The sequence below is a fragment of the Molothrus ater genome, chromosome 21 (genome assembly GCF_012460135.2).
Source record: "Molothrus ater isolate BHLD 08-10-18 breed brown headed cowbird chromosome 21, BPBGC_Mater_1.1, whole genome shotgun sequence".
Taxonomy (NCBI): domain Eukaryota; kingdom Metazoa; phylum Chordata; class Aves; order Passeriformes; family Icteridae; genus Molothrus; species Molothrus ater.
The window spans coordinates 1,127,801-1,153,282 of record NC_050498.2 but is presented as its reverse complement, the minus strand read 5'-3'; the positions used below and the strand labels follow the sequence as shown (position 1 = coordinate 1,153,282).

Genomic DNA, 25,482 nt, shown 5'->3' with positions numbered 1-25,482 from the left:
CTCTCATGTTCAGGCAGAAATGGACCTGGGGGTGCTCATCGACAGCCGACCGGACATGAGCCAGCAGAGTGCCCTGGTGGCCAAGAAGGCCAATGGCTCCTGCCTGGATCAGGAATGGTGTGGCCAGCAGGAGCAGGGAGGTCATTCTGCCCCTGCACTGGGCACTGCTGAGGGCACACCTGGAGTGCTGTGTCCAGTTCTGGCCCCTCAGCTTGGGAAGGACATTGAGGACCTGGGAAGTGTCCAGAGGGAGCAACGAGGCTGGAGAGGGGCTGGGAACACGAACCCTGTGAGGAGCCACTGAGGGAGCTGGGGGTGCTCAGCCTGGAGAAAAGGAGACTCAGGGGTGACCTCATCACTCTACAGCTCCCTGAAGGGTGGTTGCAGACAGGTGGGGTCAGTCTCTTCCACCGGGCAGCACTGACAGAACCAGAGGACACAGTTTCAAGCTACAGCAGGGAAGGTACAGGTTGGATATTAGGAAAAAAATTTTCACCAAAAAAATAATAAAGCACTGGAACACTCTTCCCAGGAAGGTGGTAGAATCACCATCTCTGGATGTGTTTAAAATACACTGGACATGGCACTTGCTGCTATAGTTGAGGTGTTAGAGCATAGGTTGGACTCGATGATCTTAGAGGTCTCTTCCAACCTCATTATTCTGTGATTCTGTGATCTTTTGCAGCCTCTCAGACCGAAATGACAGAGCACAGTCTGGCCCTGTTTGCTCGTGTGGGGATGTCCTTCAGCCTCCTGCCCTGGTCCTTTCCCCAGTGCCTTTTCCCACAGCCTTTCTCCTGGTGCAGAGCTGGAATAGGCTGGGGTGTGCAGAGCCCACCCATCCCCCAGGGCAGGGCGCTCTTCTGGGCCTTGATCTTGTCCTTCTTGGTGCCTCACAAAAACCCATCAGGGAGCCCCACCCAGCCTTGCCCATCCCCAAGGGCTGCCAGGTGACTTCCAAAATACTAGTCCAGACAGAAATGTCCCCTCCATGGGCTTCACATGGAGAAACCTCCAAACAGGTTTGCACCAGGAACTTGGCCAGGTGGGTGGGTGGCATCACAAAGAGCTTTGGACTCGCTGCTTTCTGAGGACATCACATCTGCTGGCAGAGCCACTCTGTCCCACGGGGTGGGACAACCAGTCCAGGCTGCTGTCCCTGGGAAGGCTGTCCCATGTCCCCTTGCTGGAGATGCCAGGAGCCCTGGAGCAGCAGTGCCCTGCTGGGTTTGTGTCCTGGCCCAGAACCCAGCACTTGTTGCCTCTGCGTGTTGGTGTCACCAAGGTCCTGCAGATGGGCTGGGGACTCTGCTGGGAATGGCTTCAGTGGGGGGACAGAGCCTGCCCAGACAGCCCAGGAGCTCTGGGGCTGTGCCAGGGCTGGGGTACCAAAGATGGGGTGAGAAATGCTACTCACTTCCAAAAATGTAGAATGTTTATTAAAACCTTATCAAAAATACAACAGCAGACTGAATAGAGAAAAGATTACAGCTGCAGGGAGCAGAGGATTTTTCCCACCATTTTTCCATCCACACCATGGAGGTTTCACCTTTTAACCCTTTGTCCCCTCCCAAAGTTCTGTCCATGGACTCCTCCTTCCCTGCCCAGTGCTGGAGATCACTGCCTGACACCTTGATTGGAGCTCAGGTGCTGCCACAGGAACGAGTGACCCTCCCAAATGTCCCAAACCCAGGGCACCCCTGAGAACAACACAAGGGGGGGAAAACACAACTATAAATCTATAAAACTGCTCCTAACATATATACAGGATATTTGCCTTTAATTGTGAAAATCAACCATTTCATTACTCATTATCACAATGGGGTACCAGGGGTTCTGTACCCAGGGTACTGTGCAGGGCTAGGGTACCAAGGATGGGGTACCAGGGTGCTGTGCCAGGGGCGGGCTATGAAGGATGGGGTGCCAGGGGTACTGTGTCATTACAGGACATGAAATAAAATGACACACACGCTGAAACTTCTCAGGTAGAAAGAAGGGCAGTTTAAATTCTGACTCTAACATTTATAGACTTCAAAAGTGACAGTGGATTGCAGGATGACAGTGCCATCTCTCCAATGACACTGGACAAACCAACAGCCCATCAAATTTCTCCTCCTCCATAAAAGAATATGAAATAATAATTATTTACAGAAATGTGCATGAGAATGCTCATTACAAGAATGTAAACATCAGAAGGCTTAGAAGGACTTAGAAGAACAGGGTGACAGTGCTGTCCCAGGGGTGGGGTACCAGGGGTGGGATACCAAGGATGGGGTACCAGAGGTGCTGTGCCAGGGTGCTGTGCCAGGGGTGCTGTACAGCCCAACCAACACCCCCTGGGCTCCCTCCTCTTCCCAGGCACCTCATTGCCCAGCCCTCAGCTGCTCTCAGGAGCTGCTGGGGCACAGAGCTGTTATGGTGCTGGTCCTTCCTTGGAGACACACAACAACACAACTCTCCCAGGTCCTTGTGACAAACAGTGTGGTTTATTGTTGAGAGCTTTCTTTTATAGGCAGTTCATAGCTCCTGTGTCACAGTCATATTTTCTGAAAAATCCCTTGGCCAGGATTTCTCTCCTGGGAAGCTGAGCAGCCTCAGAGAAAAATGAAAACAATATTATCTGATTTGCTTCTCCTGTGTTTTGCTGCTTTGGAATGTGGTTTGGACATTGTTTACCAACAGGTGGTTGTTTCATTGGTTTCTGCTGTGAATTGTTTTGACTTAATGGCCAGCTGGGGCCAAGCTGTGTCAGACTCTGAAGAGAGAGTCATGAGTTTTTATTAGTATCTTTTAGCCTTCTCTTAAGTATCCTTTCTGTATTCTTTAGTATAGCATAGTATAGCATTCTTTAATATAATATAGTACCATAAAATAATAAATTAGCCTTCTAAGAACATGGAGTCAGATTCATCATTTCCTCCCTTTGTCAGGGCTCTCAGAAAATACAACACTGCTGGGTCTGGACAGCCCATTGGGGTGACCCTCACCCAGCCCAGCTGCTGCCCAGTGAGGTGTCTGCAGCCCAGGGTGGAACCTGGCAGGTGAAGGTCCCTGTCTGTCAGCACAGGGACTCTGATGCCACAGAGAGCAGCTGATGGGGGAGAATCCCAAAATCCCAGACTGGCTTGGGTTGAGAGGGACCTGGAGACCACCTTGTTCTACCCCCTGCCATGGGCAAGGAGGGAAAGGGACACCTTCACTGTCCCAGGGTGCTCCAAGCCCCACCCAGCCTGCCTTGAATTCCCTGGGTGAGGAAGCCGTGGTAAGAAATCCATGCTTTTCCCTGGGCTCTGTGGGAATCCACAAAATCAGAGGGTTTTGGGAAAGCTGCAAAAGGCAGGCCCCACAGATAGCAGAACTGTGACTGGAGCTAAGCAGCAGCCATGAGATTGGTCAGCAGAAAAATTATTTAAAAATAGAAAAGCAAGGACAAATAAAACAATGGTCTGTGTATTAACTGCTTGGATAGAATAACTCCCTAAGCTACAGAAAAGTTTATCTAGTGAGATATTAGGAAGTTTGAAGCTTAATAATGGAGCTCTGTGCATTGTGTTTTAAGGCTCACAAGCAGGTATTGTATTCAAAATAAGCAAGCATTGTTTAACCAAAGGTACCTGTGCTTAGTGCTTGGATGGAACTACTGTCAATGTGCTTTTGCTTTGTGGGATCGGTCAAAAAACTTTTAAAGTGAGTTGTAACATTGAGTTCTTGGTCTGCTGCCTGGGATTTGAGCTGCTGGCATCTTCCCATTGTCATAACCATGGAATGAGGCTGCTGCTGGAAAATCAAACAGCTCAAGGCACGTTCCCAGCAGTGCCATCCCATTGTGATTTGTACAGACCCCAGCTGGCTCTCTGGCTCTGGGTGAAGGAAGGGAGAGCAGTTCTCCTCCTCAGCAGCCTGAGTTCCTTCCCTGCCTGTGCTCAGCCCTGCCCAGTCCTGGAGTGTAGGAGGAGGAAGGACCAGGACACTGAGTCCAGGGCAGGATGTGTAATGAGCTGTAAGAATGATCATCCTGGAAATGTCTGATTAGAGAATAATAATTTTCCTCTTCTTGGTGGGAGGGGTTGAGGCTCTTTACCAGGGAATGGCAGTGGAATCCTTCTGTTAGGATCAAATCTCAGAGTGTGTGAGCTCCTGTGAATGTACTCAGAGAATGAAATGGAAACAGTCACTGTTTTTATCAACAGGCTCCCTTGGGAAAAAGAATTCCACAGGAGCTCTTTGATGGCCCTGTAATAGCAATTTGGGTGAAATCTGACTGCATGGTGGGGCTGGATCACTTCCACTGCTCTTATCCCTAATTGGGAGATCAAACACAAGAGGAGGCAGGGAAAAGATAAGGACTGGGCTGCTGTTATTAAAATGTAATCTTGAAATTACCCCGTGCTGGCTGAGATTTAGTGCTGCTAACTGGGCTGGCAGAGCCTTTCCAGGGAGTCAGGGCATTGTTATTCTGCAGAGGGATGTTTATTTATTATTTCTATTTATTTATTAATCTATTTATATTTGTTTATTCCTATTTGTTGAGGGTATATTAATTAGTGATTTTTTAAAAGGGTTGTATTACAGAAATAAAAACAAATGGATGTTGGGTGACCTTAAATAATGATTATGAAGTTGTGGACTTTGAACTGAAATTCTTAAAATTTATTTGATATTTAGGGAGACTTTCATACAGAACAGAATGAGGGAAAGCCCAGCAGTGTCCAAGGAGTGAACAGAATCCTGTCTGATAAATGCAGGCAAGTTTTCCTGTCTGGTTTTCCCACAATCTCTGCTGTGTGTGTTTCACACAAAATAAGTAATATCAGGTCCTAAACTTTGTAAATAAATCAATGTACTGAGGCCATGACCCCTGCAGAGCTGGTTTGCCTTGCTTTGATCCAAAGCCTGGGCAATGCAGCTCGTGAAGAAATTACTGTTTGCACCAATATCCAGCACAGTTTAATTCACTCCAGGGATTTGACTGCTCAGGAAAACAGGGCTTTTATTGCCTGTCAGGACTCCTTAAGGGTTATCCCTCCACTCTTGGCAGTGTGCCTGTGCTGCTCAGCTCTCCCCATTCAGCTCCTCCGCTAGAACTTGATTGGAAGCCTTTGATCAGTAAAAGGAGAGGTTGAGCTTTAAAAGCTCCAGCTTGTCACCAACCTTTGTTCTGAGACCTCAGGCACAGTTCAGGTCCTTGTGTGCTGTTGGCTACGTGACCAAAAGGAATTTGTCTCCTGATACATCTCAGCATCACACAATGGGTGATCCCATCTCCTCTGTGCTCTGGGGTGTGGTGCTGTGAGGGTCCCCAGGATGAGGTAAGAGATGAGAATTTGACTCCATGTTCCAGAAGGCTGATATATTATATTATATTATATTATATTATATTATATTATATTATATTATATTATATTATATTATATTATATTATATTATATTATATTATATTATATTATATTATATTATATTATATCATATTCTAAAACTATACTAAAGAAAGAGAAAGGAGACATCAGAAGACTGAACAAGAATGATCATGAAAGCTCCTGACTGACTCCTCAGAGCCTGACACAGCTGGGCTGGGATTGGTCATTAATTAAAAACAATTCCCATGGAACCAATCAAAGATGCCCCTGTTGGTGAATGATTTCCAGACCACATTCCAAGCAATCAGATAATTATTGTTTACATTTCTTTTCTGTGGCCTCTCATCTTCCCAGGAGAGGCAATCCTGGGCAAAGAGGATTTTTCAGAAAATACCATGGTGACATAGGGAACATGGAAAACATCCCAGAGCAGGTATTCACCTGGTACCTGTGGGCACTGACTGTCCATGAGTTACTTCACAGTGCTTGGGAAGAGGGAAATTAAGAGTGTTCTTAAATGGTGCACAGTAATCTAACCTGGAGAAGCTTCTGAAGGGATCTTCTCAACTGGGATAATTCACAGGACGGGGAGATGGAGATTAGAACATTGGAATAGATACTGAAGTTTAAAATGTCCCAAAAAGAAAAGTTCCTGCAGTTCCAGGAGCTTGAGCAGGCCCCAGCTGGGTCTGGGTGGGACTGGCAGTGCACCATCCCCGTGCTGTGACAGCTCTGTCCTGCTGACTGTGCCCTCAGGGGCTGCAAAAGGAGGGGACAGCACAGAAAGGGCTTGTCAGGCCCCAAGAACCAAGGCAGGATTGCACACTTTTCCTCCCTGACCTCCACACATCGGTGTCATGCATCTCTTTAGAGGAACTGTAGGATAATTGAGGCTGGCAGGGAGCTCTGGGGTCCCCTTCCAGCCCAAAGGCAGCCCCAGTGTGGGACCAGCTGTGCCAGCCCCTCCCTGCCCTGTGTGGGACTCTGGGGCAGCTGCAGTGGCAGAGGTGGCTGTGGCTGGGCAGGGAGGCTCTGCTGTCACCTCAGATCTCCTCATGGAGCTGGGACTGAAGGTGCTGAAGGTGCTCCTGTCATGGGTCACCCCAAACTGCAATTCCAAATGTGCTCTGCCTGCCTTGGCTGGGTTTTGCTCAGGGAGGGCCCTGAGGCTGCTCTGCCACAAAACCTGGGGTGTTTTTTGAGCTCTGTGATTCTTTAACTGCAATAAACAATGCAAACACATAAATTCACCATAAGACAAGAAGGGGTTGGATTGACCAAGACCTCTTTGCATTTTCATCCACCAACAGAAGGCCCATTAAAGGGGGGGATGTAACACCTGCATCCACCACTGCCAGGACGAGCCTGAATGAGATGTGAGACTCCAGGTGGCTCTTCAAAATGCAGTTTATTGTATGCAAAATGCAGTTTATTGTACACAAAATGCAGTTTATTGTATCCAAGGTGTCACAGCAGCTCAGGGTTGTGGGTGACAGAGCTGTGCCCACAGCTGTCAGCTCCAGCTGCAGGCAGGCCTGGAGACCCTTTGGTTTAGGTTACAATGCATTATAGACTTTTCTTTGCTGAGCATCTTCATACAGTAGAACTAATCTATACCTTAACTTTTACCTACAGCCTATCATAACTGCTCCATTACCATATTATGGTCATTACTATCCAATCACATGAGTTAGTGTGGTACAGTTTAAGCTAGAAGTTGTTTTTCAGTTTTCTTGCAGTGGGACACTCTTAGACCTTTTTTCTCCTTGCCACATCAGCATGTTTGTGTTGCCTGTGGTATCTTCTGCTTTTCCTAAGACCTATTTCTGCTTGGTAAAACATCTTTTTTTGTTTGTGGCCAACATATCCTTTGTTCTAAATCCTAAAACATCCTTCCAGTTCGACTTAACCTCAGCTTTCTTAGTTGTCAAGCAAGACTGGCTCAGCAATTCTCAATTTGCACATCTGTTGTTCTTCTATATCAAACCTTGCTTCCATCTCTATTCCATTCTCAGGTTCTGCATTCAGAGATCTTTCTGCCAAGCAAAGATTTCTGTGACATTTTCCTGTCCAACTTTCACCCTTCCCAACCCCAGCCCTCCCCAGGCCCTTTCTGGGGTCAGCACAAAGCTGCTGCTGCTCTGCTCAGACAGGAGAGCCTGAAACCCTGGGACAGACCTGGCACTTGTGCTGCTGGGCTCAGGGAGGGCAGGAATTAACATCCAAACAAGGCTTAGAACAACATCAGACTGAGTGCTAATGCCATTAATAATAAAAATGGGATTCTGTCACAGACAACTTTTATGAAAAATCCTTTCTTTAGGATTTTTCCTCTTGAGAAGCTGAGAGGCTTCAAGAACAAAATGTAAACATTGATTATCTGCTGCTGTGGAATGCAACAGGTGCATCTGGGATTGGCCCATGTTGGACGTTTGTAATTAATGGCCAATCACAGCTCAGCTGGCTCGGGCTCTCTGAGCCACAAGCCTTTGTTATCATTCTTTGCTATTCTATTCTTAGCCAGCCTTCTGGTGAAACTTTTTCTTCTATTCTTTTAGTATAGTTTTAATATAATATATATCATAAAATAATAAATCAGCCTTCTGAAACATGGAGTCAGATCCTCGTCTGTTCCCTCAAGCTGGGACCCCTGTGAACACTGTCACAGGATTCAGCTCTGGTTTTAATCAGTCTGTGCAGAACAGGAGGGAAAAAATCATTTGGAATCAGACACATTTTTGCTTCCAGCCTTTCCAAATCTGTCTCTGGGCTGCTCCCTGGCTGTGCTGGTGGAAAGGTTCCATTTCTGGCTGCTGTGAGACGTTCAGGGGCTCAGAAATCAGTGGCCACTCACCCAAAGTTCGTCTCCACCAAGGAAATGCTGTGGATTTTGTTAAACCAACATCTCACAGTGAGCACAGGCCCTGGCCACTCACCCAAAGTTCATCTCCACCAAGGAAATGCTGTGGATTTTGTTAAACCAACATCTGACAGTGAGCACAGACCCTGGCCGCTCACCAGGAACATCTGGAGAGGACACAGAGAGTCCAGATGGCCACCAAGGTCTTGGAGTGTTCCATGGATAGATCAGCTGTTGTGACCCTGAATGCTGCTCCCAAATTTCCCATCAGAACCCCATCTCAGAGGCTGCTCTGTCCTGCTGGGAGATGTTTCAGGAGCTGGCCACACTTGAAGGAGCTGCTGGTGCCACCAGGATGGGAGGAGCAGCAGTTAGGAGGTCATTAACCCAAGAGAGCCTCTGCTCAGGGCTTTTCCAGGGATTTCCAGGGATTTTAACATCCTTTTTGGGAGCTCTGTGACAGTCACTTCTCAGGGAGTTTGCTGATGACACTTTCAGAGCTACAGAGATTTCTCAGGCTTTAAACTTCCATACTCCAAACTTTCCTGTTCAAAGTGTTCCTTATTTTTAAGGACATGATGGCTCCACTGGAGAGGGGGTTTTAGCTCTGCCAGGGAAAACAAACAGAGGGTGCAGAGAGGGGCAGAATCGTGGCAGAGCTCCTTGTAGGAGTGTTGGGGGTAGGATGGACAGAGAGCAGAGATCTCTGCAGCCAGGTCAGGAACTTGGGGTTTATTGCAAAGGGCCTGGGGGCAGGGCCCTGCTGGGAGCTGCAGCCACAGCTCAGAGCAGGACTGAGAGAAGAGAGGGGAGAGAGGATGAGAGGATAGAGAGTAAAAGGGTAAGAGAGTGAGGTTCCTGTTACAATACAATAAATCTTCTGTGTTGAATATTCTCATTCTCACTAACCAATCTAGTACAAGATACAAATCCTATAGCATTTCCATACAGCCTATAAGAATCATTACATTACCACACTGTGTTACATTTTAAACCCTACAAACTCCTCTTTGGGCCCCTTCTGCCAAGCTGTGGGGTCTGCTCTGACCCTTGGGCCTGTCTGCAAGCAGAGGGTGTTGTTCCATCAAAAGGGGATCACCTTCAGCTGGCCACGCCATTGTTTTCCAATTGTTCAGTAACTGAGGGATCTCAGAGCTTGCTTTCATTTCAATCTCGCTTATAGTTTCTATATTCTCAAAATCTTTTGCCAGACAATCATATTTATAAGGCTTTACTGATTTATTATCCCCAAGACTCCTGCTCTCCAACCATCTGCTTTGGAGCTTGGCTGGACATTTCCATCCTGCAGCTGGGCAGTGGCAGGAACAGCCCAGGGATCTGGGTCTGCCCTGCAGAAATGGGCACATCCTGGTGCCCTCCCTAAGGAGGGGTCCCAAATCCTGCCTGACACCACTGCAGGGACTGGTGGCACTGCAGTGTCCCTGGGGCTTGGCAAGACACAAAAACAGGTTTGGTGCTGGCTCCCTCTGGCTCTGCTGGACACCAGCTCTGGGCATTCCCTCCTGTCTGACCCATGAGCAGCTGAATGGGAGTCACAGGGGCCAGGGCTCTGCCACAGCAAGGACTGGAGCTGCTGGAGGAGCCCAGAGGAGGCTCCAGGATGAGCGGAGGGATGGAGCAGCTCTGCTGGGAGGAAAGGCTGGCACAGCTGGGAATGCTCACCTGGACAGGAGAAGCTTTGGGATGAACTTGTTGCAACCCTCCAGGGTCTGAAGGGGCTCCAGGAGAGCTGGAGAGGGACTGGGGACAGGGATGGAGGGACAGGACACAGGGAATGGCTCCCACTGCCAGAGGGCAGGGATGGATGGGAGATTGGGAATTAGGTATTGTTCCCTGTGAGGATGGGCAGGCCCTGGCACAGGGTGCCCAGAGCAGCTGGGGCTGCCCCTGCATCCCTGGCAGTGCCCAAGGCCAGGCTGGACATTGGGAGCAGCCTGGGACAGTGGGAGGTGTCCCTGCCATGGCAGAGGGGTGGGACAAGGAAACATCATAAATGTGGCTTTGAGCACAAACAAGGAGTAAAATACCTCATGTGTGTCCCTGCATGTCCCTGTGTGTCCCCATGTGTCCCTGCTCAGCCACATCACCCAGTCTCCACACCCAGACCCTGCCTCTGTCCCCCCTCTGCATTTTCCTGCTCTAACTCAGGAGCTGCTCTTTGACAAATTCCTTGAGCATTTTTGCAGCAGGATGGGCAGAGTCAGAGCCAATCCATGCAGGAACACCCATGGTGGAGCTTTGCTCCCTCCCAGCACCTCCCCATCAAGAATGGTGGAATATCTGAATTACAGCTCACAGAGCAGTGGGGATGTGCTGGAGTCACAAAGGATGAAGCAGCTGCATGGAGCTGGGTCCTGTCAGCTCAGCAGCTGCTCCATCCCTCAGCTGCCTCTCTCTACATCAATAATTCCGTTCCAGAACCACCTCTCATGGTTCCAGTGCTCCCTGGCACCTTCCCCCTGCTCCTGCCACTCCCCACATGGAATCTGTAAGGCTGAAGAACCAGCTGTACATGGTTTCCTCCAAAGGCTCTTTGTGCATGAAAAATAGATCAAAATCCTGGGGAGCTATTTATGCTGGTTTATTTTTACAGTTCTGACAGAAATGGTAATAGGAAAATGAGATCAACATGCTTTTTGTACATAACTGGCAATAAAATAATAAAAAAGAGCAACCTCCAAGCAGATCAGGGTCAGATCCTGCAGGTAATTTCTGTGCTGGGAGTGCACAAAGCCCAGCATGTTCAGCTCCTTCTCAGAGCCTCCAGGTACTGGGGATGCTGGTTTGGAGGCACTTGTCTTTTATGAGTCTGTAATAATCTTTGCATTATGCTATTACAACATAATCAGGTCCTTGTCACGCTGCCAAGGCTGAGCAGATAACATCAGAGCACTGAGGAATTTCAGCTCTAAACTCATTAGGAAGAGCCAGATTTGTTCCACGATAGCTCCAAACATCTCTGGAGCTCTGCGCTCTGCAGGGATGTGCTCCCAGCCAGATGGGGGCTCAGGAGGCAGAGCTGGGCTCCAGCAGAGCCTGGCAGTGCAGCTGGGAGAGTGTGAGGACCCAGGACATTGCTCTGACTGCCCTGGAGGACTCCAGACCCTGGCAGGGGCTCAGAGACCTTGGCACAGAGTCACAAACACCTCTGCCTTTGATTGTAGCCCATGGAAACAATTCCCAACTTTGTGTGAAGAGTTACAAGCCACAAGAGTTTGAGTAGAATGATAGTGAATTTGTCACAGGGTGAAAATGTAGAATTTTGGGGATTTAGAATGGGGGTTCAAGAGGCAAGATGGAGGAATCTGGGAGTGTTCTGTCCTTCTTCTCCTTCTTCTTGTCCTCCATCTTCTGCTGTGATGGTGTCTTGGTTTGGAAAGACAGGAGTCTGCTAAGGAAGGCAGGAGCCTCCCCTGAAATGGAGAATGTAAACCCCCTCCCTCCAAATTGCTATAAATTTTAAATTAAGGGGCTCTCAGGCAAAACTATGGGAGCAGGAAATAACAGTTTTTTACTAAGGGGAGGAAAAAATAAAAGGATAAAATAAACAATGCAGTACACTAGAACAACACTGACAGAGTCAGAACCCAACCTGACACCCTGTGGGTCAGGGTGTTGGCACAGTCCCATTGGAATTGTGGCTCAGCCCTCCTGCAGTGCCAGGGGTGGTTCTGTTGGAGCAGGGATCCTGTAGAGAAGGATGGATTCTGCCTCTGAAGATCCAGTGGAAGGAGAGGCAGCTGCTCTTGCTCTGGGGAATCCAGTGCAGAAGCCGTGCTGGTGTTCCAGAATCTCCAGATTATATCCAGGCAGGAATGCTTGGCTCCTCCCTCTGGGCTCACATCTCCCAGGGGGATGCTGTAGTTCTTATCAGCCATGCAGGGACATTCAATGGCTGTTATCAGCAGGTGTCCCCTCCCGAGGGAGGAGTGAATGTGGTCACTCAAAGAGAGAGATAAGGCAAACTGCCCACTTGACAAAGGTAATCTGCCCTACAAATGGGAATAGAAAACATCTTGCATTGCAGTCTGGAACAGATGGTGACACTTCTGGATTGGTTTAGAGTAGAGCCAGACTGTCTAACATAGGGGATGGGTATTGGGAAATTATTGTAAATAAAGCACACACAGTTCTTAGTATAAAAAGCCAACAGCACCCCAAGGGCAGGGACTGTGCCACAACCCGACCTGCTGGACAGATCTCAGCAGGGCAGAGAAAGAATGGAACAGATAAGAGAAGATAAACAACCTTGGAAAGCAGAGCTGAGGAATCTCAACTTCTTCTGCAGTCTCGGGGCTGGGAAAAAAGAGACTTTAATACCTTGGGAGCCATTTCAGCAACACCAAACCCAAGAGGAGAGCTGAGATTTAAAAATACTCTGCTCCTCTTTTTTAAAAAATTGACTTCTGGGAGCACTAAAATGACAAAGCTGCAGTGGCTGTGGATGCTGTGGCTGCAGAAATTCAGGTATCACTCCTGGTGCTCAGGGAAGTGAAATGCAGCTTTCCTGCAGTTTTCCCAGCCAAGGGGATGTGGGCACTTATCATTCCAGAGGATCCTTAAGGAATCCTGACAGGCAGTAAAAGGATGCTGGGCTTTGGGATTGCCATCTTGGAAATGCAGCTTCCCACCAAGCTTCTGATGGATCTTACCAAATTCCTTTTGGTCACACAAGGTCCTGAACTGTGCCTGAAGTCTCAGAACAAAGGTTGGTGACAAGCTGGAGGCTTTTAAAGCTCAGCCTCTACTTTTACTGATCAAAGACTTCCAATAAAGTTCTGCCAGAGCAGCTGAATGGGGAGAGCTGAGTAGCACAGACACTGCCCAGAGTGAGAGATAACCTTTAAGGAGTCCTGACAGGCAATAAAAGGATGCTGGGCTTTGGGATTGCCATCTTTGAAATGCAGCTCCCACCAATCTTCTGATGGATCTTATCAGGTGATGAGGTCAGATCAATCCCTTTTGCAGCCAGCACTGATGCCTGGTTAGAGCAGGTTGGGCTGCATTTGTTGGAGAAGCACAGCAGAGATTTTTCCTTGGAAAAGCCTGCAGGGTGAGCAAAGTCCCTGCAGTGGGTGGGAATGCTCCTCCTGGAGAATCCCTGTTCTGCATGGATGGGAATCCTGCTTCATTCTGACCTCTCAATGTGTCAGATGTTCAACTGTTCATGTTGCCTGAGGATGAACAGTGGTTATTACCCATTTCTGCTGCAGTTAGGGGTTGTGGAGTGCCTCTGATTCTACTCTCCTTTGGCATTTTTAGTTGCCATTGCAAAAGGAATTAATTTAGGAAAGGTTGGACATTGGGACACTGGACAATTTGGACATTTCTGTTCTTGGTCTGGCACAAGACAGACAGGAACCTGTCCAAAGCATATCATCCATGAGGATAAAAGAGGGGAAAAGGAGGGCCAAAGAAGAAAAATAATTAAGTTTTTAAAATGCGTTCTAACCCTGTCCTCCAAGTTCCATTCTCTGCTGGAATGGATGTGGGCTGGGATGGGCAGTCCATTTGAAACTCTTATTTTAGGGAGATGGCCCATGGATACTGGGCCTGATCTGGCTGCTTCTGATCCTCCCTGAAAGATTTTCTGTGGTCTCAGGACAGAGGAAAGAAATCTACAGGTGCAGCAGTGAAATTCCCTCTCCTGTTCCAAGTACAGGACATGGAGTCTCCTTGAGTTCTCCCTGCAGGTGTCCAGGAGAATTCCCCAGTTGTTCAGGGTGGAGCTGGGCAGGGATTTCCAGCAGGATGCTCGGGTGGGTCCATCCAGGGCTGCTGCCTCTGCCAGGGATGTGCCACAGGGTTTGGTTCCTGGGCTTGGAAATGTTTCTGCATCCCCCAGCTCTGGGTGAGGGGCTGGGTGTGACCTTGCTGAGCCTCAGAGGTGGCAGAGACCAACCCCACACCCCCAGGCATGATGTGATCTGTGAAAATCCACATTTTCCTCTTCCTAAAGTGCTCATCCACTGCAGAGATCAAGAGTTCCAGGGATCCCAAAGGCTCCAGAGTTCCCAAAGGCAGCTGATCTCCCTCCCCTTGTTCCCCTCTGTGTGTGATTTCCCAGCTCCCCTTCAAGTGACCCCACTGCTGAAGCTCTGCTGGGGTGGTCACAGGAGCCAGTGGCACTCCCAGAGCCCGGGATTTGGGGTGATTTAGGATCCAACACCCATCTCTGTGTAAATATATCCATGAAAAATGCCAAAAGCAGCCAGCCTGCTGGGCGTGAGGGTTATGGAATGGGATTGTCACCCACCAGCTGGTGATGGGAGGTGTTTGTGGGGGTCCCCAGGATGAGGTGAGAGATGAGGAATCTGACTCCATGTTCTCAGAAGGCTGATATATTATTATATTATATTATATTATATTATATTATATTATATTATATTATATTATATTATATTATATTATATTATATTAATTATAATTGTTCCACGACAGCTCCAAACCTCTCTGGAGTTCTGTGCTCTGCAGGGATGTGCTCTCAGCCAGATGGGGGCTCAGGAGGCATAAATATACTAAATACTAAATAAACTATATATACTATATATACTGTATATACTAAATAAACTCAGATACTAAAACTATACTAAAGAAAGAGAAGGATACCGACAGAAGGCTTAACAAGAATGATCATGAAAAATTCTGACTCCTCAGAGCCTTGACACAGCTGGCTGTGATTGGTCATTAAGTAAAAACAATTCACATGAAACCAATCAACATGCACTTGTTGGTAAACAATGTCCAAAGCACATTTCAGAGCAGCAAACACAGGAGAAGCAAATCAGATAATTATTGTTTTCATTCTTTTCTGAGGCTTCTCAGCCACCCAGGAGAAGAAATCCTGGGCAAAGGAACTTTTCAGAAAATATGACAGTGACATGCTGGGAGGTGTTTTTCTTCCAAAGCTGGGGTTGGGACAGGGGTGTCCCACTGCTGCATTCCTTGTGCCAGGGAAACAAAGGGAGCACAGAGGTTTGGGGAGCAGCTTCTCCATCCCATTCCTGGCAGCAGGAGCTTGGCTTGGGGCCCTCCTCCCCTGGTGTCCTGTGGGGATGTGGGATGGGCATGGCCCAGGTGGGAACAGGAGGGATGGGAATGTGGGAATGTGGCTGTGCATGTTGTTTGTTCTCACCAAAGCAATAATTTGGAGAGATAAAGTCTCTCAGAACTTCACAGGAGAAATTATTCTTTCTTTGCCTTTTCTGCTGTTTCTGGGTTTGATTGTTCAGCCCTTTGTGCTGGTACATTCTGAATTATTCCAGGTGCCCTGTAATTGTGTTTTCCCCCTAACTTTGGAAGTTACTTTTCAAAGGAGAGAGAGGAGCAAAGATAAGGCAAAGCTGCTAAAAGGGAAATCTATGGCTAATTAAGGCAGGGGGTTGCTAATCACCTTAGAAATGAAGTTATTAGCTGAAAAGCCTGGAGTGGGTGGAATGAAAGTTAGGGAAGAGTTTTCCCCCATTTCCTTCTGTCACAATGCATTGAGAGATTCAAAGTTTCCCTTGCAGACATGTCCTGACACCATTAGATGCTGTCTCTTTGCATTAACTGCAGAGCTCAAGCTGGTCCAGGGTGGATTTCAGTCTGAATAGTTAAAATTTGGCCAAGCTCTGAGCACATAAAGGCAGGGGCTTCATGGGAGCTGCCAGTGCTCCTCATGGGTGTCACACCATGCTCCAGCCAGGACACCATGGCCAGCACCCAGGGTGGTCACTGTCCCCTCTGTTCTCTGGCCTCCCCACCCTCACAGCCAGGAATTCCTGCCCAATATCCCGTCCATGCCTTCCCTCTGTGGTTTTTATGCCATTCCCCATGTCCTGTCCCTCCATCCCTTGTCCCCAGTCCCTCTTCAGCTCTCCTGGAGCCTCATCAGGCCCTGGGAGGAGCTTTAAGGTCTCTGCAGAGCCTTCTCCTCTGCAGGTGGGCACCCCCAGCTCTGCCAGAGCACTGGAAATGCAATTTTCCCTTTGCAGCTGGGGCCTGGCAGCTGGCACAGGAGCTGCTGGTGCTGCTGGGAGCCCCCTGGGCATCCATCTCTGCTGAGCCCTGTCCAACTGGGCTGGCCCTGGCAGGCTCTGAGCTCCCACCTGTGTCACAAACTCTGTCTCACACCCACAGCAGCCCTGTCTGTGCTGCCAGAGGGTGACTGGGACCAAAGCTGGCTCATCCCAGCCCTGGAGCTCAGCCTGCCTCAAGGACACCTCGTGGGAACCAAAGCTTGCCTCCCACAGGGAAACAGGGATTTGGAGAAGGCCTCTGAGTCCAACCATTCCCCAGCACTGCCACGGCCACCACTGAGCCTGTCCCCAAGTGCCACCTCCACCTGGGTTTGGAGCATTTTCAAGAGCACTGACTTCAGATATGGTGATTCCACCACTGCCCTGGGCAGCCTGTTCTGACAACCCTTTCAGGGAAGGAATTTTCCCAATGTCCACCCTCAACCTCCCCTGGCACAAGCTGAAGCCCTTCCTTCTTGTCCTGTCAAAAGTCAGCTGGGAGAAGAGACCAACCCCCACCTGCCTCAAAACTTGTCTGGGTTTGAACAGCCAGGTGTCTGCTAAGGAAGGCAGGAGCCTCCCTTGAAATGAAAAATGTAAACCCCCTCCCTCTGAATTGTTATAAATTTGGAATTAAGGAGCCCTCAGGCAAATATGTGGGAGTAGGAATAACAGTTCTTTATTAGGAAAATTAAAAATACAAATACAATAGTACAAACAAAAAACACACCACTGCAGAGTGAGAGCAGTCCCTGTCCCCTGTGTGTCAGGGGGTGGCACAGCCCCATCCCATGGGGGCTCAGCCCTCCTGCAGTGCCAGCTGTGGCTCTGCTGGAGCAGGGATCCTGCACAAGGGGGGAGTTTTCCTCTGCAGCTCCAGGGCTGCTGCAGATGGGCCTGGGCTCCCTCTGGCCATGCAGGGTAGCAGAAGCTGCTCCTCTGGCAATGCCCTGGGCAAAGGCTGCTGTGCTGTGCCAGGCTCACATTGGATCCAGGTAGGAATGCTTGGCTCCTGCCCTGGGCGCAGCATCTCCCCATGGGATGCTGGAATTGGATCAGCCCTGCAGGGACACTCAGTGGCCATGGACAGCAGAGATCTCCTGCAGGGAGGATTGGCTGGGGGAGAGATCAAGAAAACTGCCCCAAGAACAGCAGAGAACTGCCCCAGCTCTGACACATGGGGACAGAACACACAGCCCCAGCCACATCTTGTAACCAAAGACAAAACTCCTTTCAGGTAGAAAACAAGAAGGTCCCCCTGAGGCTCCTTCTCTCATGTGCCAGAGCTCCTGGGAAGCAGATTTAGCAATGCAGTGTCAGCTGTGCTTGGACATTTCCCTCCCATGATAAATCACTACTTTCCATGCTGAATCCTTAGCACTGTCACATTTTCCTTGGAAAAGAATTACAAGTGTATTCCCCAGCAGCTTTCTGCAAAACACATCAAAGATCTCTGGGTGATGGATTTGTTTTCTGTTTGTTTCTCTGGGATTCCTTCACTAGAGTGTGGTGTTACCTGGTTATTTATAAATCCCAGCATTTCCCATGGTTTTCCTCCTGTGTGTGGATTGATGGAGATGTTTTTGACTCTCCCTCATTTTCTGAGGGGACTGGGTCTATTTTTAGTTCTGTATCACTTCATGAATGAGTGGCAATTTAATTGTTGTGTGGGAATGGGAATGCCAGACAACAGGGAAAACTGGAGCCTTGCTCATCATATTGAACCAGCTGAGTTACTGTGCCCTGAGCCTCTGAGCATGGCTTTGTGTGAGAGGGACTGGGGAAAAGGGATGGAGGCACAGGGCACAGGGAATGGCTCCCACTGCCAGAGGGCAGGGCTGGATGGGATATTGGGAATCAGGAATTGTTCCCTGGCAGGGTGGGCAGGCCCTGGCACAGGGTGCCCAGAGCAGCTGGGGCTGCCCCTGGATCCCTGGCAGTGCCCAAGGCCAGGCTGGATGAGGTTTGGAGCAGCCTGGGACAGTGGGAGGTGTCCCTGCCATGGCAGGGGTGGCCCTGGATGGGCTTTGAGCTTCCTTCCAACCCAATCCATTCTGGGATTCTGGGACTCCATGAAAAGTCTGTGAAAAACACGTTCACTCTCCTGTGGAAAGGTAAAAAGTTTAATAAAGGACAATGGGAGACAAGGACCATAGAGCAAAGGTTATTATGGCCAGGTGCATCTTGGCACTCAGCCAAGACCACACAGTTATCTTCATGGATACCCCTTAAATACCTTTTAACTGCATCACCTCATTGCACATTCACAGACCTTATGCATAGTAAACCTTTCCCCAAACTGGTTTCCATATTCCAAGAACTGTTTAGCCTGGCTCCTCCTCAGTTCCACCTTTTTAGAGAGTGCACATTCCTTGGTTGTGGTTTTAGTCCTTTTTTATCATCACCTTCAGCTTTGGCCTCAGCCCACGCTGCCTTTGGACAGTGGGTGCTGCTGGTGGGCAGATCTGTCCAGGTGTCCTCATCCTGTGTTCCTCACCCTGTGTTCATGGGCTGTTATCCCATCCCAGCAGGCATTTTAAAACAAGCACACTGATATCAGCTATTGCACTACCATGTCTAAGCTTAATTAACAATAGAAATAAAAACTGTATCTTCATAACAAAGTTACTTTAACATCACACATAGAGAATCCATTTTCACATTTGCAAAAAGCCAATGTTATAATGTGTATCCGTAACAAATCCAGTGGCATTCCTTAGCAGGAAGGTGCTCTGTGTGGTAAAGGGCTTTGCTGGGATCAGAGGCTGCTCAGCTGGGACACAAATGTCCCCAAGGACCCTCCTGCCCCAGGCTGGGTGCCACGGGGTGAAGTCAGGGCTGGCCCATCGGGGCAGTGCCTGCCCTCCTGCTGGGGGCTTGGGATGCACTGGGCCCTTCTGGCTGTGTCCTGTGGCAGCAGGAGAAGGAATTCAGTGCCCTTGAGCTGTGGTAAGGGCTGAGGCCTCGCTCTGAGCTCGTGGGGCAGGCACAGCTCCAGAGCCATGGGGGATTCACTCGGGCTGAGCTCCCTCTCTTCGCCTGCATTTGGGGGCAGAAATTCCCTGTGGGGCCACGTGGGAACAAACAGCTCCTGATCCTGGGACAGATTCCAGCGTGACTTGGCCATTCCTATGTCGGGGTCTCTGGCTGGTCAGAGTGACCCTGAGAAAGGGTTAGAAAGTCTCTTTTCCCAGCCTGGGCCTTGAAGAAGGAGTCAGAGCTCTTCATTTCTCAGTCTCAAGGTTGTTCATTGTTTCTTATCTATAAAATTCTTTCTCCTGTCCTGCCAAGGTCCACTCAGCAGACAGTTCCAGGCACTCTGCCTGCCCCAGGGCAGGGTTATGTCTTTATACTAAAAACCACGTGTACAATATTTACCATAACTTCCCAATACCCATCACCTATGTTAGACAGTGAGCTTCTACTCTAAACCAATCCAACAGTGCCACCATCACAGCAGAAGATGGAAGCCAAGAAGAAGAAGGAGAAAGGCTGGGCACACCCAGTTCCCTCCATCTTGCCTCCTGAACCCCCATACCAAAAACCCCAAATTCTACTTTTCCACCCGTGTTAACTTCACTATTATTCTACCTAAACTCTTGTGGCTTGCAGATCTTCATCTAAGGTTGGTAATTTGCTCCATGGGTCATAATCAAACCCACAGGTGTTCTGAGCTCTGTGCCAGGGTCTCTGAGCCCCCTGGCAGGGTCTGGGCTGCTCAGGACAGCCAGAGGGATGTTCTGGCTTCCCACATTCCTGGGTCACAGCTCTCTTTGCTTCTGTTGTTCCCAGCAGAAATATTTATAAATACTTTATAAAAACAAGAGTTTTAAAAATTTATAGTGACAGTTCAGGCTCTGTTTAGGAGGTAGATGCATGGTCTTTCCTTGGATAATTCCTGAATTAAGTTTGTATTGATCTCTCTGGACCAGACTGTGGATGTGCCCTTTGCTCAGTGCCCAGCTCTCTGCCTCACCCAGGTTATCCCAATGTGGGAATTTCCAGGTGGCTTGTACAGATTTTCCTGAAATGTGAGGAAGCTGACATGAATTATTTAACTGAAGCTCAGAAGGGTAACAGTGCAATGGTGTGAATCAGGGTGGGCTGCTAGAAAATCACATTAATTATTATTTTAGTAGTTTCAAAAGAATTATTCTGATTTTAAATCAGGACAAAATCTAACAAATCCCAAAAAGTACAAAACCAAGAGATGCTGGGGATCACTCTGGACTGGATGATTTATTCAGTGTAGTGGTTGAGCCCAGAAGCCTTGGGAGCACCTAAGGGCAGAGCTCCTTCCTCTGTTTCACCAAGATGTTGAGAAATTAAAGAACTGAGCAGGCAAGAAACACAGGCAGTTTCTGCCTTAGGAATATTCCTTTAAAAATATATCTGTTTTTCTGTGGGGTTGCCTGGTTCAGCTCTGATTTGCTTTGCCTGTGGCAAACCTTGAGTGGACCTTGTTGAGTTGGCTGGGGTGGGAGAAGGGGAGGCACAGGGAGGCACAGGCAGGTCCCTGTCTGAGAGACCAGCTCTGAACCCTCTCTGGGGCATGAAATTGTCTTTAAAGTGTTCTGAGAGGTCAAATGACAGAGCAGGGGTAAAATGGGATCTTTTCTGCATGTTTGTGCAGCAGCTGATACAACAGGCTCGGTGTGAAAAACAGCAATTTGTTTTTTTAAAATTTTAAAAGTTTAATGATAATAAGATGGTTATAAAAATAGCAATAATAATAATTTGGACAATTTGGATTAGGACAATATGAGACAATAAGAACAAAGAGTTATGGACAGTCCAGGTACCTTTTTCTGGGCAAAATAAGCCCGAAAAAGGACCCACATTACAGAGATTAACCCTTAAAAGCAACAGCCTGTTGCACATTCATACACCTCATCCATGATGCAGAAATTCCATTCAAACACAGGATTCTGGCTGGGCACTGTCAGCTTCTTCCTCTGAATCCTGAGGTGTCTTTAGGGCTGAGCAGGCAGGAAGAAGTTCATTTTTTCTGATAAGGGAGGAATAAATCTCTTTCTCTGAAAGATTCAGGTGTCCTGTGGTTGCTATCTCAGTGTGAGTCCTTTCTTTATAAAAACATCTTACATAGCATAGTTTCTGTTTTAACATTATGTTATAACCTAAAACTATATTTAACACACTACTTAAGAGAATTAATACAGCACAACTTTCTAACATAACACATACAATATCCATTTTAATATTTGCAAAAAGCCAATCATAAAATACGCATTTTTCACACTCAGGTTTTTTGTTGTGCAGCAATCCAGGAGGGAGCAGCCTGAGGAGCAGGGGTATCCCAAGGGAAGGTGTCCCCTGGCTGTGCCACCCCTCTCTGTGATCTAAGGGTCTCCTCCAGCCAGGTCTCATAAGCTTTTGGAGATTTATATCACACCCAAAATAGCTCAGCTACCTTAGAAGGCGTAAAATCAGCAGGATGGCTTCTGTGGTAGTGTTGGAAACAGAAAAGTTTTAATAAAAGGCAAAAAACCAAAACTTTACAGAGAAAACTCGAGCCAGGTGCAAGAGGTTCTTGCTCCTGGTAAAACACCTCACAAAAGGGATTAGTTTAATGTTCTCTTCTTTTTCTAGTAAATTCCTTAGGGCTTTTTGGCTTCTGTCCAAATAAATGACACTTCATAGGACCTGGGGGACTTCACCTCAAACTTAAATTTGAGGTGTCTTTTTACCTAATTGAGGAGAGAAACTTCTGGGCTTTTTTCCTTTTTAAGGAGACAAAGGATAGTTTGGTCACTCCATCGACAAAGAGCACATTCCTACATCTCTGCTGTGCCCTGGGCATGTGCCCACCCTGGAGGGGCCAAAGCCACCCCTGGCAGGTGACACCGGGCACTGCTCCAGGCTGGGGACTCCTGGAAGGGGGATCCAGCAGGCTCCATGAGAATTAGGGTCCACAGGTGGGAGGAGAGGTGGTGAGCCTGGAAGGGATCCCAGAAACGCTGGGTGTGACCGTGTTCACAGGGGTTCTTGGATGAGGGAAGAGATGAGGACCTGACTCCATGTTTCAGAAGGATTATTTATTATTTTATGAGATATATTATATTAAAATTATACTAAAAGAATAGAAGAAAAGGTTTCATCAGAAGGCTGGCTAAGAATAGAATAGGAAAGAATGATAACAAAGGTTTGTGGCTCGGACAGAAGTCCGAGCCAGCTGGGCTGTGATTGGCCATTAATTAGGAACAACCACATGAGCCAATCCCAGATACACCTGTTGCATTCCACAGCAGCAGATAACCACTGGTTACATTTTGTTCCTGAGGCCTCTCAGCTTCTCAGGAGGAAAAATCCTAAGGAAAGGATTTTTCATAAAAGATGTCTGTGACAGCTGGGTGTTCCAATAATTGTGCAGAATGACATTACAGAGCAGCCTGCTTGGAATGTGGCTTTGGAGGGACTGCCCAGGGCCTGCAGTCCTGTCTGGAAGGTAAATAACTTATTGCTGGTGACAAACAGGCAGGTATGGCAAGTCTTCCTGTAAATCCCCTGTGTGGGAGATCAAAAGAGGATCTTACAGGATTTTATTAACTTGTAACCTGTGATTTAAGGGAATTTGAAGCAGCACGTGAAAGAACAATAATGAACAAACATTTTCAAGTGGGAGAAATCTGTCCCTGCCATATGTTTCACTGACTCATCCCTTCTGCAGGAGGGGATCTGGAATTGTTTGAGCTATTCCAGTCACTGCTGCTTTTTATTTGGGGGGAAATGCAGCACTGGATCCTTCACCAGGTGAGCAGAGACCTGATCCCTCTAAAGCTTTGGGCACAGGTTAATCCAAGGGTGGTTTGGTTTGGAAGGGACATAAAGATCCTGCAGCTGCAACTCCACAAATGCCCCTGTGTGTGTCAGTGCTGGGCAGAGGCCACACCTGGCTGTGGGCTGTGCTGCCAGGATGAGACAGGGGATAACATGGAGAGCTCAGAACTCCTTTCTCTCCCTGCCCTGGTGTCCTAGGGTGACGTTGTGATGCTTGTATCCCCATTTGTGTGTTCTGTTCCGTGCCTTCAAGACTGGCTCTGAGGAGTGAAGTTTTGTTTTGTTTTTGTGAAAAATGCCAATCACTTCTTTTTAAAATTTTAAAAGTTTGATAGTAATAAAATGGTTATAAAAATAGTAATATAATTAGAGCAATAATAATTTGAACAATTGAGATTAGGACAATAGGAGACAATAGAAACCAAGAGTTACAGACAGTCTGGATACCTTTTTCTGGGCAAAATAGGCCTGAAATAGGACCCACGTTAACAGAGGATTAACCCTTAAAAGCAACAACCTGTTGCATATTCATACACCTCATCCATGATGCAGAAATTCCATTCAAACACAGGATTCTGGCTGGGCAGTGTCAGCTTCTTCCTCTGAGTCCTGACTGCATCTTCAGTGCTGAGCAAGGCAGGACAAAGTTCATTTCTTCTGATAAGGGAGCAATGAATTCTCTTTCTCTGAAAGATTCAGGTGTCCTGTGGCTGCTATCTGGTGTGAGTACCTCATTCATTTCTTAAAAAAATATCCCACATACATAGTTTCTATTTTAACTACAAAAGTTACCTTTTAACTACAAAACTACAAACCCTAACCCTAACCATGCTACTAAAATGTTAATACAGCACTACTAACCCTAACCCTAACCCTTACCATGCTACTAAAATGTTAATACAGCGCTACTAACCAATACAACATAATACCTACAGTAAATATCTGTGTGGAGCCATATCATATGCACTTTTCACAGTTTTATTCTCAGCCTGCTCCCCCACGGCTGGCGGGACACACAGGGCAGTACATGGGTGCTGCTTTTGCTTTTTGCTTTGCTCTTGCTCCTGCTTTGCTCTTGCTCTTGCTCCTGCTCATTAGTTAGTTTAGCTAAGCAGTCCAAATTTTCCCTGGACTGTTTCTCCTTTCCCTTTTTTGGAACCACTCGAACCTGCTCCTCACTGGGACCTGGGAACACCGAGAGTTTGCACCTTGTGGCTGCAGCAGCTGCCCCAGCACAGGAGGGACTGAGAACAGAGTGAGCACCCCCAGGAGAGACTTTCTGAATTTGTCATCTTTGTCAGAGCGGTGACAGAGTGTTGTTCATAGAATCTCTGCTGGTCACAGTGACTCTGAGATACATACAAGCTTCTTTTTCCCAGCCTGGCCTTCAAAGAAGGAGTCAGGATTCTTTTGTTCTTGTTCTCTACGTTGTTTATAATTTTTTATCTATACCATTCTTTCTCTGACCCACCTCAGGTCTGTCTGGAAGGTTGGGTTGTGGCACAGTGGCTGTCCTTGGGATGGTGTTATCTTTTTATACTAAAAACTATGTGTACATTATTTACCATAACTTCCCAATACCTATCACCTATGTTAGACAGTGAGCTTCTACTCTAAACCAATCTAAAAGTGCCACCATCACAGCAGAAGATAGAGGCCAAGAAGAAGGAGAAAGACTGGATGTCACCTCGGTTTTTTAAGATTTTCTAAGCTTTCTGATGTTGACATTCTTGTAGTGAACTTTCTCACACACTTTCTGTAAATAACTCATTGTTTTGCATTCCTTTATGGAAGAAGAGAAAGTTGATAAACTGTTGGTTTGACCAGTGTCGTTGGAGAGGTGGCACTGTCACCCTCCAATCCACTGTCACTTTTAGAAAACTGTAAATGCTAGAGTCAGAAAATAAACTTCTTTTTTCCTTCACCTTGAAGACAGCATGTGTGCTTGTGTTCTTTTGTGTCCTGTAGTGACAACTGGACACGCCCATATTCCTCCATCTTGCCTCCTGAACCCCTATTCTAAAAACTCTGAAGATCTCTTTTTCACACTGTGATAAACTAACTATTATTCTACTTAAACTATCTTGACTAGTAATTCTTCATATAAAGGTTGGTAATTGTTTTCCATGGGTCAGGGTCAAAGGCACAGGGGTCTCAGGCTCTGTGCCAAGGTTTCTGAGCCCCCTGGCAGGGTCTCGAGTCCTCCAGGGCAGCCAGAGGAATGTCCTGGGTTCTAACATGGTGTCATCTGGTATTGTTCATTTTGTGTGATGGGGGTGCTGTTCCTGTTAAATATTAAGAGGTTCTTTCCCTTTCTCTCTGAGGAATCCTTCCTGGGGGAGGGGCTGTGTGGGTTTGCTTTCTGCAGGGGCTCCCTTTTGGAGGCTTTCTCCCAAATTTGCCCTAAAGCAGGACAGCTGTGTGCTGCCCGTGCTGAGGGCTGTGG

At 47.7% G+C, this 25,482-nt stretch overlaps 1 protein-coding gene across 1 annotated transcript in view; it reads left to right on the top strand.

Moving 5' to 3' along the window:
• GALNT17 (polypeptide N-acetylgalactosaminyltransferase 17) overlaps positions 1–25,482 on the top strand; it is a 253,854-nt gene that overhangs the window by 209,575 nt on the left and 18,797 nt on the right. The gene's annotated exons all lie outside the window — the stretch shown is intronic.